Source organism: Protopterus annectens, chromosome 8.part0 (genome assembly GCF_019279795.1).
Source record: "Protopterus annectens isolate FY-2018-M chromosome 8.part0, PAN1.0, whole genome shotgun sequence".
Classification (NCBI taxonomy): Eukaryota; Metazoa; Chordata; order Ceratodontiformes; family Protopteridae; genus Protopterus; species Protopterus annectens.
In genome coordinates this window covers 866,218,424-866,236,733 of record NC_056741.1, presented here as the reverse complement: position 1 = coordinate 866,236,733, position 18,310 = coordinate 866,218,424, and the positions used below count along the sequence as shown (strand labels likewise).

General features: G+C 45.0%; 1 protein-coding gene across 5 annotated transcripts in view; it reads right to left on the bottom strand.

Annotated features, from left to right (window-relative positions):
• Positions 1–18,310, bottom strand: part of HDAC6 (histone deacetylase 6) — a 1,533,697-nt gene that overhangs the window by 889,540 nt on the left and 625,847 nt on the right. The window lies entirely within an intron of this gene.

The window sequence follows — 18,310 nt, the reverse complement described above, 5'->3', positions numbered from 1 at the left end:
GTAAACGCTGTTAAAAATCCAGTACATGCGTTTTCGTCAGCCTATAGCTTAGACTTCATCAGTCTCCGAAGAGCTGTTGCTGAACCTGCTGCCCGACACGAACCATCGGCTGCATAGGAAATGAGCTGCATGGACGAGTTCACTATGGAGTTAAGGGTATTAAGCTGGGCTGTCATCTTCTCAGAGACAGCTCCATCTGTATTACCCTGTAGAGTATCTGCAAGCTCTTTTAGGAGATTTCTTTGAAGACGGGTAAAATGAGTCAAGTAGTTAAGCGACCGCATAGCAAAAGTCGCAGATATGCTCTGAGCTAGTGCAAAATAGCACAAAATATACTGAACCTACTGATATTACCAACATCCTGGCAGATAGATTCAGTGCAAACTTCACCCCCCTCTCGCCCACAACAATATTGGAAAAGTGTAGTGTCCCAGAAATCACAGACGCACAGGTGAAAACAGCCCTTTCAAAAGCCAAAAGGATAGCGTCAATGGGGTCAGATGGTGTCTCAGGCTGCGTCTTGCACGAACTACAGAATGAACTAAGCCCCCACCTAAACACACTGTTCAACGTCAGCTGCTCCACAGGCTACATGCCCATAGAATGGTGCACAGCAATGGTTATTCCGCTCCACAAAGAAGGGGCCACAACTGACCCTGGTAACTATCGCCCCATAAGCCTGACTAGCCTGGTCTGCAAGGCTATGGAGCGTATCATCGTGGAAGTATTAACAAAGACATTGGGAACCTCCAAACACTTGACCCGACCCAGTTCGGCGTTGAGGGCAGATCATGCCTACTAAACCTGGTTGACTTCTTCGAGACAGTCACCAAGGCCATAGATGAGGGGAAGGTAGTTCACACAGCCTATCTTGACCTCGCTAAGGCTTTTGACACCATTCCCCACTCGGGAATTATAGAAAAACTCACCAGCCTGAACATAAACCCCTATGTCACGAGATGGGTTGTCAACTTGCTTACAGAAGAACTCACACGGTAAGAATAGCGGGCTCCAGGTCTGACTCTAAACCAGTCATAAGTGGTGCCCCACAAGGCTCCGTCCTGGGACCCCTACTGTTCGGCATATACTTCTCAGAAGTACAGGCAAACACAGGAGAACTATGGCTAACCAAGTTCGCCGATGACTGCAAACTGGGAGCCATAATTGACTCTCCGGCTGACACAGACATTCTCCAAAAGGGCCTTACTGAGACGGACACCTGGTGTCAAAGTCATGGTCTCAAGCTAAACGCCAAAAAATGCATAGTCATCCCATTTAGGAAAACAAAACACCCGTGAATTACCACATAGGTGGCATCCCTCTCAATACAGAAGGGGTAATAAAAGATCTAGGGACTCAGGTAGATAGTAATCTCTCCTTTGACAATCATATTGCCAAAGTAGTTAGGAAATCCTTCTATGTAGCCCACTAATTACTAAAGGGTTCGCATCCAGAAATAAAGAGGTTATAGTGCACCCCTCTACTCATCACTCATCTAACCCATCATAGAGTACAATGCCCCATTTGGGATGTACCTCACAAGACACTTCCAACAGCTGGAAAGACCACAAAAGTACCTCACCAAGAGGATTACTGGCCTCAAACATATGTCCTATGCAGCCCGACTGGAAAAACTCCAGCTGTACTCAGTGGCGTATCGCTTACTCAGAGGTGATCTCTGCCTGACTTACAAAGCCATGTCAAACTCAGAATTGATGGACATGCTCCACCTAAAGAAATCCAAGTCACTGCGAGCCACTCGCTCTAGTGAGCTAAACCTCGCTACAACAATAAATAGAACATGCTGGAAGGATAGATTTCTGTCACAGAGACTCCTCATGCTTTGGAACAAAATTCCTAACTACCTCAGGCAGAGCCCCTCACTAACAATCTTCAAGAGAAACCTTGACGAGTGGATGGGTAACAGAAAATACACCCCTGGGATCACTTCATTGGCTCTTCTTGACAGAGGCTCAGTTAATTAATCAATGGATTGGCAAAATCTGACACTCTGGCTAGGCTTATAAATGCCCTCGGGCAGATAGTCTAGTACCTACCTATGAACCTAAGAACTAAAGATGCATTTCCCATATCTGTCCATTGTCCTGGAATCCCTATTAGGAGGATGGACAGTAGAAGAGGTTTCTGACATCTCTTTCGTGGTGGCTGCCGGTACCACCATGGCATCAACCGGGACTCCCTTAGTGAGGAAAAACTTGTCTTGGGGGGAGATGATAAACTTGCTGGGCCTCTGAGGGACCAGTTCCATAGTATCAGGAGACTCCCACACCCTTCAAGCAACGAACTCCATCAGCCCGTCGAAAAGCGGAGTCACCCAGGAGGTGGAAGGTTGAGACCCAAAGGCCATCAGGAGCACTGACGGACTGCCAGTCACCCCTCTGCTTAACGACTTCCAGGATATCAACAAAGGAGATATCGTCCGAGGGGGACTGTTCCGATTCCTCTAAGTTGGTGTCTAATGTCAAAGACTCCTGCGGTGAGTGTAACTGCCTCCTCTTACAAAGTCTCTTCCTCGGAACCTCATCAGTGGGGACTTTTGGTGAGGTCTCAGTAGAACAAGGGTCACCTGATGGGGTTACCTGAGGCTCCGGGTCTCGACGCTTCACAGGGACCTGCGATGCAGAGGCAGAAAGTGGCACTTTAGGGGAGGAGGAGGAGAGACCTGACGAAGCGTGTGTCTTGGATGACATAAACCTCCTCATAGCATCAAAGGCACCACTGCTCCGGACCAAGGAAGCCGCCGGTTCCAAAAAAGATGCCAACTTCCCCAGCACTGAGACAGTGGGCTCTGAACCAGAGGACAGAGCTGAGCTCATCTGTGCAGACGCCCCGAGAGGAAGGGTTGGAAACTATGCATCTCCCTCCCGGAACCGACCAGAGAGTGTTGGCTCCCAGACTCTTCCAATGGAACCGAAGAAGTCCGTGTTGACGGAGCCGAAGGCACTGGAACAGGCCTTGGATCCGAAGGCTCCACAATTATCAGATCCTCCTCCGCTGGCTCAGAAGGCCCAGCTTGGCTCGGAGGAGGAGTAGTCACAGTAGGTGGGATTGTCTTAGGCCCCGAGACCGGTTGGGTCGACGCCGACAACAATTTAGCCAGTGCTGGGTTCTCGAGAAGCCTCTGCACCACCCGGTCCACATCCACATCAGAGAGGGTCCTCGAAGAATGAGTCGAAGGAACCGAGGACACCACCGATTGAAGTATAGGTGACTTCAAGGTTTCAGAGACCGGCTCCAAGTCCGGGGACAGGCTTCGAAAGACTTGCCCGGTGCACGGCTCTGAAGACTGCGGAGCCGGCGACCGCACCTTCACAGTAAGGCTTGGAGCCGAAGACTTGGGCTCCGGGGAAGCCTTAGAAGACTTCGACCCCTTCGATGACTTGGAGGTCTGGTCAGCCTTGTTCAAGGACTCCTGAAAATCTGGCTTCAATAAGCCTCTATCAACCAGCTTCCTTCATCTCTCAAGTAAAACCCTACTACTGAAGGAATGGCAGATAGAGCAATCCTCCTGGAGGTGAACAGGCCCCAAACAATAAACACAATTCACATGGGTGCCCGTGATGGACATATGCCCGGATTATGGACACTTTTTGAAACCAGAGTTTAGTTTTTCCTTATGGTCAGACATATTAAGAACAACAACCACAGTAAACACTATTGAAGAGAACAAGGTTACTGAATAACCAATCACACACAAGACACTGTAAACTCTAATTACTAGAAACAGTTCTAAGTTGTCAGATCTCTGAACAACTGTCACCTAATCACAATATAGAATATATATGTTTATATATATATATATATATATAAAACTAAGCACACTATCTATCTAATAATATACACACTATTAATATAGATAAAAGTGGAATAAGAATTAAACTAAAGAATGGCCAAAGGCCTAAGAGCAACCGCTCTGAAAAGGACAAACTCGTCAAACTTTAAATAAAGAAAATCAAAGGTTAACTTGCCCAAAAGCAGTACAACTGTAAAAATTTTTAGATTACTAAGCAACTGTAAACAGAATATTGCAAAAAAGATAAATATAAAACAAACTGGCCCAAGCTCTCCGATGACCTCCAATCTGTTGCAGTGGCAAACTAGACCTGAGGTAGGCCAGAGAGCATCATAGGATAGGGACCTGGCCTCGAGCTAGTCTGAGATCTTCACCTAGTAAAGCGGCTGACTCGGAGCCGATGGATCGGCTCTGAACCCATGTACAAGAATGAACGGCGCAAGAGTGAACAGCTTCACATCAAACATTTGCATTTTATGTGTTTAGTTGTACACACGTTACAGTTTGTCTTTCGGCTTTTCCCGATTAGGGGTCGCCACAGTGGAACTCTGGTCTGCTAATGATTGGCAGTAGATTTTCACAAATACCGAGGTGCCAGCTCGACGTCCAATCTTCAAAGAAGGCACGCCCATTTACGCATGTCTTTTGAATGCTCATCCAACCGTGGGGAGGACATGCAGACTCAACACAGAAGGCACTCCCCACACTTGAGCCGAGAATCGAACGGAAGAACCTCTTATACATCTGAATTTAAACAAACAATTCCACTGTGTACGAACGTTATCAACTGTTATGACAGTGGAAAGGGCTTCTAAACACAAGGAGGCAGACAAGTAGACTGCAAAAGGCACATCACAAATCAGCCTGATACAGTGAATACACATCTATTACATTTTACTTTGAACACAAAGACATAGGAACACAGATGATGCAATACTTTTTAATGCATTAATACATGCTTTGCAGGACTAGTAAGATGGATGAACACTGATCAACAGTCTTTTGGCTTAATTCTAAGTCTTTTGGATTAAGCACTTGGGCTTCAGACCAGTTGTTTTACATTAGGAAGGTTTGTGGCCTGCACTGTGGTGGCAGGACAGGTAGCTTACATCCTTCTAAGGTGGGAACTGCTGATTGAGGGCTCAGTGTCTGTTATTCTAAAAGTATATTAATTCTGGTTTAAGCACTTGGGCTTCAGGCCAGTTGTTTACATTAAGAAGGTTTGTGGTCTGCACTGTGGTGGCAGAACAGGTAGCTTACATCCTTCTAAGGTGGGAACTGCTGATTGAGGGCTCAGTGTCTGTTATTCTAAAAGTGTATTAATTCTGGTTTAAGCACTTGGGCTTCAGGACAGTTATTTTACATTAAAAGGGTTTGTGGTCTGCACTCTTGTGGGAGGAGAGGCTGGACTCTGCCCTTCTAAGCTGGGAATTTCTGGTTAAAGGCTTATAGTGCCCGCATATTTGAACTGCTTCTTACTGAAATTGGTAAACCTTGTTTGCTGTAACATAGACTAGATCCAGGCCTGCTGAATCTAGCTTTGTTTGTATGCTTGTTGTTTGTTTGCTTGTTATTTCCCTGAAACGCTAATTCCACCTAAAACGTGGCTTTTCAGCGCTTCTGTGGATCCCTAGTGATATCTGCATTGCTTACTGTACTTATTTCCTTGTTTCACTTGAAAGAAAGTTACTGTTTGTCGTTTTTGCATTTAAGTTACCTGTAACACATTGCATTTAAGATACCTGGCACTTGCTCACTAAAGCAATTATATAAGTCAGCACTAAAAAATTAAAAGCACTACACCCTCACAAACTCCCCTTGAGTACCTTGTTCCCTATTGGCCCTTTTTTTCAATTATAAAGGAATTCCCAATACTATTCTAGCATGTCCAAAGGTCAGTTGTCAGTCTCCTCTCCGGTCCAGCTGATGAATCTGGGAATCTTGAGGCAATGTTACAACTGCCTCATGTACACAGACAACCCTCTCCTCCTCCCAACAAATTCCAACACATGTGAGAGATGCAACCATATAGCCAATACTGGAGGCTAAGCTCTCTCAACTCAGTAATGGCGAAACCAGTCAGGAGGAGAAGGAAACCACACTCACTACAATTCCAGTCTCACATAGACCTACCACGACAGCAAACCAAACACATAAACACACAAAAACATACTCGGAGGCTCTAAATAAAAATCTGCCTAAGCAGCAGAGACCTCCAAAGCAGACACCCAAGCAACCGCTACCCCAAAACAAAACACGTGCAACACATAGCTCACAAAGCCAGTGTGCCGAACAGTCACAGCCCTTAAGGCTAAAGAACACACCTGATACACTTGTAATAGGTGACTATCATCAGGCACACTGACGTCCCGCTCACCAGGCTGAACTAGGAGAAGGTCACGGTGAGCTGCCTGTCGGGCGCTAGGATCCGCCACATAACACAAGCACTCCGGTCACTCCAAGGCAAGTACAAATATGACTCAGTCATTGTCCATGCTGGTGTGAATGACCTGAGACGTACCTCCCTGGACTACATGAAAAGAGACATAGAGAAGCTCTCTGAGCATGTAGCCCAGGTCGGTATGACCCTGACCTTGAGTAGCATCTTACCCTCACCAAAAGAATGATGCCACAATATGAAGACAAGATGATCAATTTCAACAATTGGCTTAAGTATTGGTGTCATTCAAAGGGGATCCAATGCCTGTCAGCCTGGGATGACATGCTCGACAAGCCACGATGCTTCGCTAGGGACGGCTTGCACCTGTCACCCCTGGGCTTTTGGATATTGGCAAAGGCTCTTGCTACCCCCCATAGTGCCTTTTTTAGGCAAGGCTCAAAAGACAAACCCACCTCCATAGGTATCACAAGGGATAAAAAACTAAGAATAATGCTACTCAATGCCAGAAGTCTAAACCTCAAGATGCACTTTTCGAAACTCTCCTTAGCATGGAGAACATCTATATCTGTGCAGTAACAGAAACCTGGTTCAAGGCTCCCGAGAGCACCCCAGCACTACCAGGTTATACCTCGTACCATGCTTTTCGGCCCCAAAACTTGGAACGAACCACAAAAGGAGGGGGAGTATCAATATTCGTCAAAGATACCCACACCTCCAGGTTGGTGGCACAGCACGAAGCATCAGAGACTATCCATGTGCAACTAACAGTGGGTAAAACTGCCTTCCAGTTTATAACCTGCTACAGACCACCCTCCCAAACCCAAGAACCCCACTCGGCCTTCCTGAGAACACTGGAAAATATGAAGGTCTCTCCAAACACCATTATATTGGGCGACTTCAACTACCCAAACATAGACTGGGAGCATTACTCTAGCTCCAACACCCTAGCTCAAAGGTTCCTAGAATTTATAAACTCAAATGCTATGGAACAACTTGTTACCACTCCCACAAGAGGGGAAAACATACTGGACCTGATCATCACTAACATGTGGACTCTATGCTCCAGACCAGAAGTGTATCCCTCACTGGTAAGATCAGACCATAAACTAATCTCACTGGATATTCACATCCCGACTCCACCCCCTGCCCTGAAAACCACAGTGAAAAACTTCTCTAAAGCAAATTTCACACTCCTCAAAACCAAGGTGGAATCCTTCAAAGCCCCCTGGCCTGTGGAAAATACGGCCCAGACTGCAGAATCCTTTTAAACGCATTCTATGAACACCTTCAGGAATGCATGGATCATGCAATCCCAAATAAAACCAAGACCCAATCCTCCAAAGGCAGACGTCCTGTCTGGTGGACCCCAGCCATAAACAAACTATACAACAGAAGGAGGAAGCTATTACATGATAGAGCAAAATCCCAAAAAGGGAAGACATCTCTGATCAGTATTAGCAAAAAACTACGGGCACTCATAAAATCGTCTAAGGCCAGCTTAGAGAGAAAAATTGCATAGGACACTAAGGATAATCACAAGGCTTTCTTTAGTTATGTTAGTAACCTGGGTGGGAATTCCCAGATATGTTCAGAATTAGTCCAAAATGACAAAAAATACACCGAACCCACAGACACTGCCAACATCCTAGCTGACAGGTTCAGCGCAAACTCCCCCCCCCTCCCCACCAAAAGGGCAAATATCTATCCCAGCAGAGTGCTGCCCCCCTGACATCTCAGATGCTCAGGTAAGAGCTGCCCTCTCCAAAGCAAAAAACACAGCATCAATGGGACCAGATGGTGTCCCGGGCTGCATCCTACATGAACTCCAAGAACAGCTAAACCCAAACTTAAAACTACTGTTCAATCTCAGCCTTACTACAGGATATGTACCCAAAGAGTGATGTACAGCAACAGTGGTCCCTCTCCACAAAGGTGGTGCCTCAACGGATCCTGGAAACTATCGCCCCATAAGTCTGACTAGCTTGGTCTGCAAAGCTATGGAAAGGATCATCATGGACCTCATAAATAAAGATATTGGGGACCTACAGACACTGGATCCTACCCAGTTCAGCTTTGTTAAGGGCAGATCCTGCCTCTTAAACCTGGTTGATTTCTTTGAAACAGTCACCAAGGCCATTGACGAGGGGAAGGTGGTCAACACAGCCTACCTGGACCTCGCAAAAGCCTTTGATACAATATCCCACTCGGGCATTATAGATAAGCTCACCAGCTTAAATATACCCCTATGTCACTAGATGGGTTGCAAACTGGTTCAAGGACAGAACCCACATGGTTAGAATTGCTGAAGCCATGTCAGACTCCAAACCAGTTACAAGTGGCGTCCCACAAGGCTCAGTCCTGGGACCTCTCTTGTTCGGTATATATTTCTCGGAGGTACAGGCCAACATGGAAGGACTGTGGCTGACCAAGATCGCAGATGACTGCAAACTGGGTGCCATAATCGACTCTCCAGCCGACACAAGCATCCTCCAAAAGGGCCTCATAGAAACAGACAGCTGGTGCCAGAGCCATGGCCTCAACCGAAACGCCAAAAAGTGTATAGTCATCCCCTTTGGCAAAAACAAAGTGCCCACAAATTACCACATAGGTGGTAATCCATTAAGTACAGAAAAAGTAATTAGGGACCTGGGGACCCAAGTTGATAGCAATCTCTCATTTGACAACCACGTGGCCAAAGTGGTTAGAAAAACATTTTATATAACCCACCTAATCACAAAGGGATTCACATCTAGATCAGGGGAGGTCATCGTGGCTCTTTACTCATCCCTCATCAGGCCCATAATTGAGTACAATGCCCCTTTTGGGATGTACCTTACCAGACACCTGCAGCAACTGGAAAGACCCCAAAAGTACCTCACCAAGAGGATCAAAGGGCTCAAACAGATGCCATATGCTGCCCGGTTAAAGAAACTCCAGCTCTACTCAGTGGCATGCCGCCTGCTCAGAGGCAATCTGTGCCTGACGTATAAAGCCATGTCCAACCCGGAATTAATGGACATGCTGCACCTCAGAAAATCCAAATCCCATCGAGCTATGCGCTCGAGAGACTTGAACCTCAGCACTGAAATAAATAGGATATGCTGGAGGGACAGATTCATAACCCAGAGGCTCCCTTCACTCTGGAATAAATCCCAGTCCAGGTTAGGCAGAGTCCCTCCATTGACTCTCTTCAAGAGGAATCTTGATGAGTGGATGGGAGATCGTAGGTTTACCCTGGGTATCACTTCTGTGTCACTGTTAGACAGAGGCACAGTATACTAACCTCAAAAAAGGGCATAGCAAAATTAATTTAAAATGGGTGGCAAAAGCCAAACACACTCTTGCTAGGCTTATAAATGCCCTAGGGCAGATAGCCTAGTATGAACCTATGAACCTATAAAACTCTCCCTGTGTGAAAAAAGAAACTGACAAGGGCTAGTAATTCTGACAGTTTTAGTTAAATTCAGTTCTGGCTCATAAGTACAATACCTGGATGCAAACAAAGAAGAAACTTAAGAGGCTGTAAGAAAATCTATTAAAAGGTGAAGAGAAAATGCTAACTGGGAAGAATCCTGCAGCTGATCAGCAAAAGGCAGTTCAAGCTCCAGCTTTGGTATAAGAGACGGCTTCCAGTAATTTACACGAAAAATAAATCAAATGTACTCAGAGCTGATTAAAATACATGAACATGAATGGTTGAAGGAGTATATCAAAAACTCAAACAACAAAGGGTTGAAAAAAGGAAGAAGCTTTAAACAGCTATTCAGACAAAGTGATAATGTAAAAGTCAGAGGCTGAAATGAAGAAAAGGCTGGCTGACTAGGAAACTGTTCAAGAAGAGCTGTTTCAAATAATGGTAAGAGTTACAGGACAGAACACTCAGGAAAAAAAATATAGTTAGGTACTCACCATAACTGCATCCCTGTTGCCTGTTTTCATCCTTCCAAAATTGATAGGTCTAGGATCCATCCCTGGCCATGTCAGACTTTATCTCAAGCTTCTCCCCTTACCTATAAATCCTCTAACTACTTATGAGTTACCTCAAACTGAGTTTGCCCTCAACTTATCCAATACATTAAGAAAAATGGTAAAAAAGCAGCCCATAATATTTCTCAGTAGGTAATACAAAAGGTAAAAAGATGGGAAACTGGAAGAAATCACAAAAGGAATCTCTGGAGCCCACAAAACAGAAGTTAGTCAGTAGTATTCCTCAAGTCACACCAAGGTCCAGACAAAAGGGGAAGGGGGGGATGGTGGGTGGGAAGTTGAGGAAGGATGACAACAGATAACACAAATGCAGAGTTAAGGCAAGTACATAACTATAACATCTGATGTCTTTTTCGTCTGTTCCTCAACTAATGAGACAGAGTACCCAGCAAGAGTCATCTTGGATAGTCCTCAAGCAAGGATATTCGGGAGTACTGCAAAATCAAAAGCTGCTCTACTCCTAGATAATAGACCAACTTGTATTGAGCTATAAAGGTATGAGCGCCGGACCATGTAGCAGTTGCAGTGATGTCATCTATAGATGTTTACACCAGAAAGTAGATGTGGCCACGGTCCTGGTGTGCTTTAGCACATTTTGGTAATGACAGGCCTTTGGTTTTGTAAATAAAGGTGATACAATCAGTGAACCATCTGGCTAGGTCACCTTTGACACTGCTATGCCAAATTTAGCTTCAGAAAAGGATATAAACAGTTGCTCTGACTTCCTGAAATCTTTACTTCTGTGAATGTAAAATCTGAGCAGTCTATGAACGTCTAGTAAATGAAGCATACATTTTCTCTTGTTAAATAATTTTGGAAAGAAGACTGGCAGGTTTATTGACTGACAGAGGCTAGCTTCTAACACCACCTTGGGTAAAAAGGAAGAGTTAGTCCAAAGTGAGATGGTTTACATAGAAACCGTCAGACCCAATGTCCTGGAATTAAATGAAACAAAAAGCTGGGCAGACTGAGGAGAAGGAGAAAAAGGAATGGAGTTGTACTGCCTGATTCAGAGATAACTCATTAACAACCTTGGGCATAAAAAAAGGATTAGTACTAAGGAACACCCCGTCCCTGTGAAAAACTAAAAAAAGAAGGAATTGCCATAAGGACTTGAAGCTCAGAAACCCCCTGAGCAGAACTAAGAGCTGGCAATAAGACAGTCTTTCAGTTACAACGTTGCTGAGAAGCTGAACATACAGGCTGAAAAGAAGGTTGTGTCAATTTCTCTAAAACAAAATTAAGGTCGCAAGGAGGAAGAATAGCCTTCCTTGGGGTCTAAAATGCAGGACGCCTTTAAGAAATTGTTTGACTTCAAAGTGGGAAGAGCATTTCCTCAGAAAAGAGGTGCTTAAAGGGATCAAAACCTTATCAACCACAGTGTCAGTTGAAGAGTGGACAACTGAGGATGAATGAGTGACCCCTCGTCCTGTGTGAGGAGATACAACTGGTGAGGTAACTTGTGGTGATTGCCCCTGGCCAGATGCATTAAAGAAGGGGAAGCAGTGCTGTCTTGGCCAAAAGGAAGTGCAGCTGAATTTGCTGCAGGACTCTCGGAAGTAGGGGAAGGGGAGGGAAGGCACAGAGAAACATCCCCTTTCAGGGAAAAGAAAGGGCATCTGTCTTCCATGCCAGATGTCACAGTACTCTGGAACATAAGAGGAATCTGCTTGCTCAGGGGGAAGACAAAAAGATCTACCTGAGAAAATACCTTTGAACAGAAAACAGGGAGCTGCCTGAGGAATATCCCACCAATGAGCTATGTAAAGCAACACATCTCCATGAAGCATCCACTTATGAGCCTGTGTTTTGGATCTGCTAAGAGAGTCTGCATCGTGAAGGAATATACACTGGCTGAAGAGCTAACAGACAACTGAAAGTCAGATGCCAGTTTGAAAGACAGAGGGAGAGTTTAAGAGACAAGGGAATCTGTTCGAGGGGTGGGTCAAGTTGTCTGAAAGAAGCAGGTTTCTGAGCCACAGCAGCCTGAGACAACTTATCAGGAGGAACTCGCCTAACACCCTTCCTGCCTTTAGTGGCCTGATGAGGCTGCCTGCGAGCAAAAGCAGACCTAATAGGATAGTTTCTCTGGAACTTAGGGATAGGAAACAAAAATATGTTTAAGATCCTACAAAGCTTTACCTTTTTTCTTGAAGAGACAAACATAGCAGCAGCCCTAAAGAGATTTTTAATATCCAAAGGAGCATCCAGCAACTTGATCTTAACGTCTTCAGGTAAAGACTGCAGGTGAAGTTAAGAATAATGCCTCATGACACACCCAAAGACAGCATATCTGGAAAAGGCATCAGTAGCATCATACTTGATACAGTGACGAGTCACCTGAAAGGTAGAACCCAAAGTAGATAGAGCAGAAGATTTAGTTTCAGAATCAGGAAGGTTGGAAGTAACCTGACAAGCCTGGGCAATCAATGCCAGAGCATATCTGGTCATGTGGGTCTGGTAATTGATGGCCTGAAAGGCCAAAGTAGAAGCAGCATAAACCTTCTAACCAATTCTCTTCATTGCCCTACTATCCCTACCTAAAAGCAGAAGTTTGGAAGAGGGCAAAAATTTAGAAGGCTTGTCAGAGAAGACTGACACCGCAGCAGGGTCAGCAGAAAGACACTTAAATAAGAATTAACAATCCTCAGGAACCTTACAGAACCTGTCAGCTTTCTTTGGAGCAGAAGGCTGAGAATCAGGAGACTTAGAAGCAGCTATAAAGGTGTCTAACAAAGCAGCCAACACAGCAGGTACTGTAGAAGGTTTAGGAGTGTTCACCTGAAGCAGCTCATAATACCACTTCTGTTTATCAAGAATCTCACTTAAAATATTCCATCATTCTAGCCATAATGTCAACAAAAGGCAATTCCTCAAAAGTAGCCTCAGGACTAATGGACTCTTCTTCATCAGAACCATAAGCCAAAGGTGAAGGCAATCTTCATCTGAGGAACTGGGATCCCTAGGCCACCAGGAAGGAGTTGAAGTCCAAGGGAAAATAGTCCCAGAACCCCCTTGGGGAGGCTTCAGGGCCTTTAAGTCATTAAATAGGCCCAGACTAAACCCTTGCCATTCCCTTTGAGGACCCTTAGGGTGTACAAAAGTATGTTTAGTCTTCTGCTTTTTCTCAGAAGGGATGTCAGCCCTAAACAATAACAAAGGCTCTGACCCTTGACGGGATTCAGTAACAGTACCAGGAAACTCTTCCCTGAACAGAATCTGCAGAATCCCTCTAAGGCCCTAAGAGATACTCAACCAAGGTTCTCCCTGGATGTCCGGACCAGATGTCTGCAAAGCCTCATAGGATGCGCGGAAAGGAGGATCCATGATGGCCTCTGACGTGGTAAAGGCAAAGGAAGTTGATGCAGACACTGGAGGGTCTGCAGAGTTATCACCCATTTCTATAGAAATGTCTGGTGGAGACTGGACACCCAAAGAAATCTGGCAGAGATTTTTTTTACAGTACGTTGGGGTTAGAAGATTCTACCATGCTATCCTAGGCTAACAGTTTAAATCTCTGGATCCCGAGATAGATGGCAAGGGAAGACAACCGGTTTCTAAGAGTCTTGGGCACAAACACTTTCAAATGTTACAAGACATATGGTCGTGGAAAGCACCCAAACAAAAAAAGACACTGCTCATGATGATCCTTATGAAAAATCTGCCTCCCACAATAACATTTTCTCTTCTTGGATGCCATAAACTCTAAGTAACAGAACAAGACTGAAAGAAAAGGAAAACAAATACCCAAACAGGGCCCTTACCTGATGGCTAGGTATTCATCACAGCAATGGGCATTCAGACCGACAAGCGATGATGGTGTTTGGACTGGTGGCAAAGAAGCTCTGGGTAACTGCATTTGTGCATCAACTTTATGCCCTACATCCTGAACAGGAGTACGTGTATGACATACGGCACATACAAGATCAAAGTCTTTGGTAAACTGGCTGGATGTTGGGGTACCCTTGTCAGGAGATCCCCAAAGTGAAGAATGCAACAATGATATAGAAGGATATCTGGTAGTGACTGGTCCCCAGTCGAGAGCGCAGGTATCTTCAGGAGTGCCTGCATATCTTGATATGATACTAAGCATCTTGGAGATCTACACAGCATATCCAATTGTCCTTTCTTAAAAGAAGCAGGATGGACTAAACTGTGACCACCCCAAACTTCGAGTGTCTCACAAACGGATTTAGATTGCTGAGATCCAAAAATTGGTCTGCAGTCCCCAGTCTTTTCTGGCACTAAAAGGAATCTCAAACAAGTTCTGGACCTTTGCTGATTTGGCAGGACCGGTTGTACAACTCTGTTTTCTAGCAGGGTTTTTTATTTTTTTTTTCTGTAGCTGCAGCTTTCCTGTGACTGGGTGGAACATTTGGAATCTTTGGGTGAATTTAAGGGGAAAAGGGTATACAACGGCCTCTGAATATGACATTCTGCACCCAGGAATCTTAAAAGCAGTCCAGGCTACTGGGTGCAGGATGGGCATCCCTCAACTGCCTCGAGAGTGCAGCACTTGAGTGATCCTTCAGTGACGCTGAATGTGCTCATCTGAGAATGAACCTCTGAAGCCCTGATGTTGTGGGCCACCTCTGCTACAAGGAAGCATCTTCCAATGGACTTCCTCCTTCTGCCACGAGGGGATCTTTCTCCACAGAAGTCTTGGGAAGAACTTTGCGATTTTCTGAAACACAACTTTCTACCCCTTCTCTGGTTTTGGAGGAAGGTCTTTTAAAGAGTAGAAAAATAGATTCCTATGACAATAAGTGTCCACCCATCTTTCTCACTCTTGGAGAGAGAGTCTCTTTCTCTCTTAGGACCAAATAAATTAGACCTGTAAAAAGGGGAATTGATGACTGAAGACTTGAAGGGCTCCACAAAATCAGAGGCACCTCCAGGCATGCCTTCTAACAATTAAGCCTGAAACCACTGCTCTAGCAGCTCCCTCTTAGGCATGAGATATCAGTCTTATGGAAGCACTGAATAATGACTGGAGGGTGGCCAGCTGCGAAAAAATGGTTTTCTTATCCTCCACAGAAATGGACACGGAGAAAGTACTGGAAAACTGTTTGATCAATTCCCTTTGAAACCTGGTAATGTGCCAAATAATTCAGACACCTGAGGGCAAAGGTCACTGACGCACAGACATGTTTGCTATACCTGTCTAACACCTTATATTTCTTATTAGCAGGATGGACAAAAAAAAACTCTGTTCATTTGTTCTTTCCTGGTGGCTACTGAAACCACCACAACATCCACAGGGGGAGCCTTGCTCCAAACAGCACTAACTTTAGATGCAACAACATATTTGTCAGGATGTTTAGCACTGGGCTCCATGACACATGGATCCTTCAAAGCCTGGTGGGAGTTGAAGTCTATCATCTCATTTGCTGGGGGACAACCAAGTCATAGCTGAACCAGTCCCAAAAGCCGCAAGGTACACTGACTCCTCTTGGGAAGGGTGGGGTCAAGAAGACCAACCTCCTTTCCATTTCAGAAGTTTAAGAATCTCTCTGAAAGAAACATCCTCAAGGGGTGATCTGAGGGACTCTTCCCTTTCATTGAGGTCAGTGTATTCAGCTACAGACTCTTGTGAAAAGTCTAGGTACCTCTTCCTCTTGTACATACGCTTCTGAATGGGCTCTTCAGTGGGAAGTTCCAGACTGGACTCGGAAGTGCCAGCAACAACCTCAATAAGGACAGTCTTCAAGCATGATTTGGCCTACTGTCTTAATGGGACAGGATGAAGAGACCCAGCTTCCACAGAAAATAGTTGAGTGTAGGGTGGACTTGGGGGGGGGGGGGGTAAGGGTGTCTTTTCCAATGAGGAGGAGAAAGCTCTCTCCACTACCTCGAAAGTTGATGCCTAGGAGGTCCTTGGCAAATACCCACCAGATTCAAAGAAGCCTGTGAATGAAGAAACCCAACCCCCCCCCAGCTCCACTTTTGAGGTAGAAGTCAGAGCTGAGCAATCCTGTGCAGAAGCTCAGAGAAGAAGGGACAGTTCTGAAACCATTTGAGTCGATCTCAATCCACCGAATTTGGTGCCGACACTAAAGCACCAAGATCATTCTGGATCCGACAAGGTCGGACCCATCTAGGTCAAAGAAAGTGTCGGAGTGAAAGAACAAGTTTATAGATAGAACACAGACACACTCATGAATCTAGTGACTGAAAGCTCTGAAACCGCAGGATGATGTAGTAGGAACTAAAGCCTAGGGATGAGAGATGGAAAGGCTCACGGGTCTGATGGGAGACATGGCCGATAAAATACCCAACTGAATCTGGTTTCTGGGAAATTTCCTCACCATCCTGTCCATATCTGCTTTTGATAGGCTCCTTGATGACCTGAGGGAGCACAAGGTAGATGGTGAATGGGAAGCTCTTCGAGGTGCGTCTTGCAAGAAGGGTGAGTGAAGCCTCAAAGAGACTAGTTCAGGAGAAAACATCGGAGATTTAGACTGGGACCTGTTTAGATCTGAAGATTTTGATTTTGTTGGAGTCGAGTTCTTGGAGATAGTTCACCCGACAACATAGATATAATCTCAGGCAGAGCCAAGCCTGAAGAAGTTGAGGGAGGATGGCGGTTGGATTATTTTGCTCTCACTGTTGTACACCTGAAGATTTCTTAGAGGAAGATGCTACTCTAAAGAGGCAGAAGATGGAAGTAGTCCTTTCAATATCGGCTTACTATTTCTTTCAACCAAGGCTCTATTATTATAACCAGCACAAATGTCAGATGACACTTCAGAATGTCCTGGACCTAAGCAGTACACACATACTGAATGACTATTCAAATCTGGAATATTATGCCCGCGAGTGGATCACTTTTTCAAACTGGTAGGTTTCTCTGACATCTTAACACCAATCAAAACTGTGACAGTAATAAAGTACAGTTGTGTACACTTATCATAAATGTAGATGTTCGAGTGTATTCACTGTTGCAGTCATTACATTTGTGTTATCTGCTTGCAGGTTGCCCTTAGTTGGCCTGATTAACAACGTGTTAGGTCCTGTATCAGTTACTGTCCCTTCTTCCATGACGTCAGGTCATCAGGGGTATAAAACATGCAGCTGATGCCAATACATCAGTTTTTCTTGCCCCAGATGTCAGGTGCCCCCCTAATGGGAAGCAATTAAACATAAAAGCACAAAAATATACCTCCAACAAAAAAGCAAATACATCAAAAAGCCTTTTAAGCATAGTAAAGAAAAGTAGAGGTATAGCCAATACAAGTTAGGGGGCTGGAGGGAGGGTAACCAGGACTGCAACAGTGAATACACTCTAACATCTACATTTATGGTAAGTGTATACAACTGTACTATGTTATTTGTGTTTCACTGTTGCAGTCATTACATTTGGGTAATTCCAAAAGCTATAGTTGAGAGGAGGAATTTAGATAGCATTAGGGCCAGCTATAAGGCCCTGCAAGACTGCAGTGGCAAAGCCAGCTCTTGATTTAGAGAAAATTGGCAAATGATAATGCTTGGTGAAAGTATGTACGGAACTCCAGGTAGCAGCTTTTAGGATGACCCTGGTAGGGACGCCTCTGAGAAAGGCTGCAGAGGTAGATTCAGCCCTGGTGGAGTGAGGTCTGACCCCCTGGGGGATAGGTTTTCCATGGTGCTTATAGCAGAAATGAATGCAATGGCTTATCCATTTAGAAATGGTTTGCTTTGAAATAGCCTTCCCCTCTGCCCTTGCAGCAAATGCCACCAGCAGTTGTTCAGATTTCCTTTGAGGTTTAGTCCTGTCTAAGTAGAATCTAGTTGTCTGTGCACATCTAAGGAATGCAGTATCCATTCCCCTTTATTCTGTGGATTGGGAAAGAAGGTTGGCAAATGAATGGACTGACTAAGAGCCACACTGGATACCACGTTGGGCATGAAGGATGGATTGGTTCTGAGTGACACCCTGTCCGCATGAAAGATGATGAAAGGCTCCACTGCCATAAGGGCCTGTAATTCAGACACCCTTCTAGCTTAAGTGATTGCTAAAAGGAAAGTTGTTTTCCAAGAAAGAAATTTTAAGTCTGCAGTAACAGCTGGCTCAAAAGGAGGTAGAGTGAGTTTCTCCAAGACAAAGTTAGTCCCAGGCTGGGGTTAGA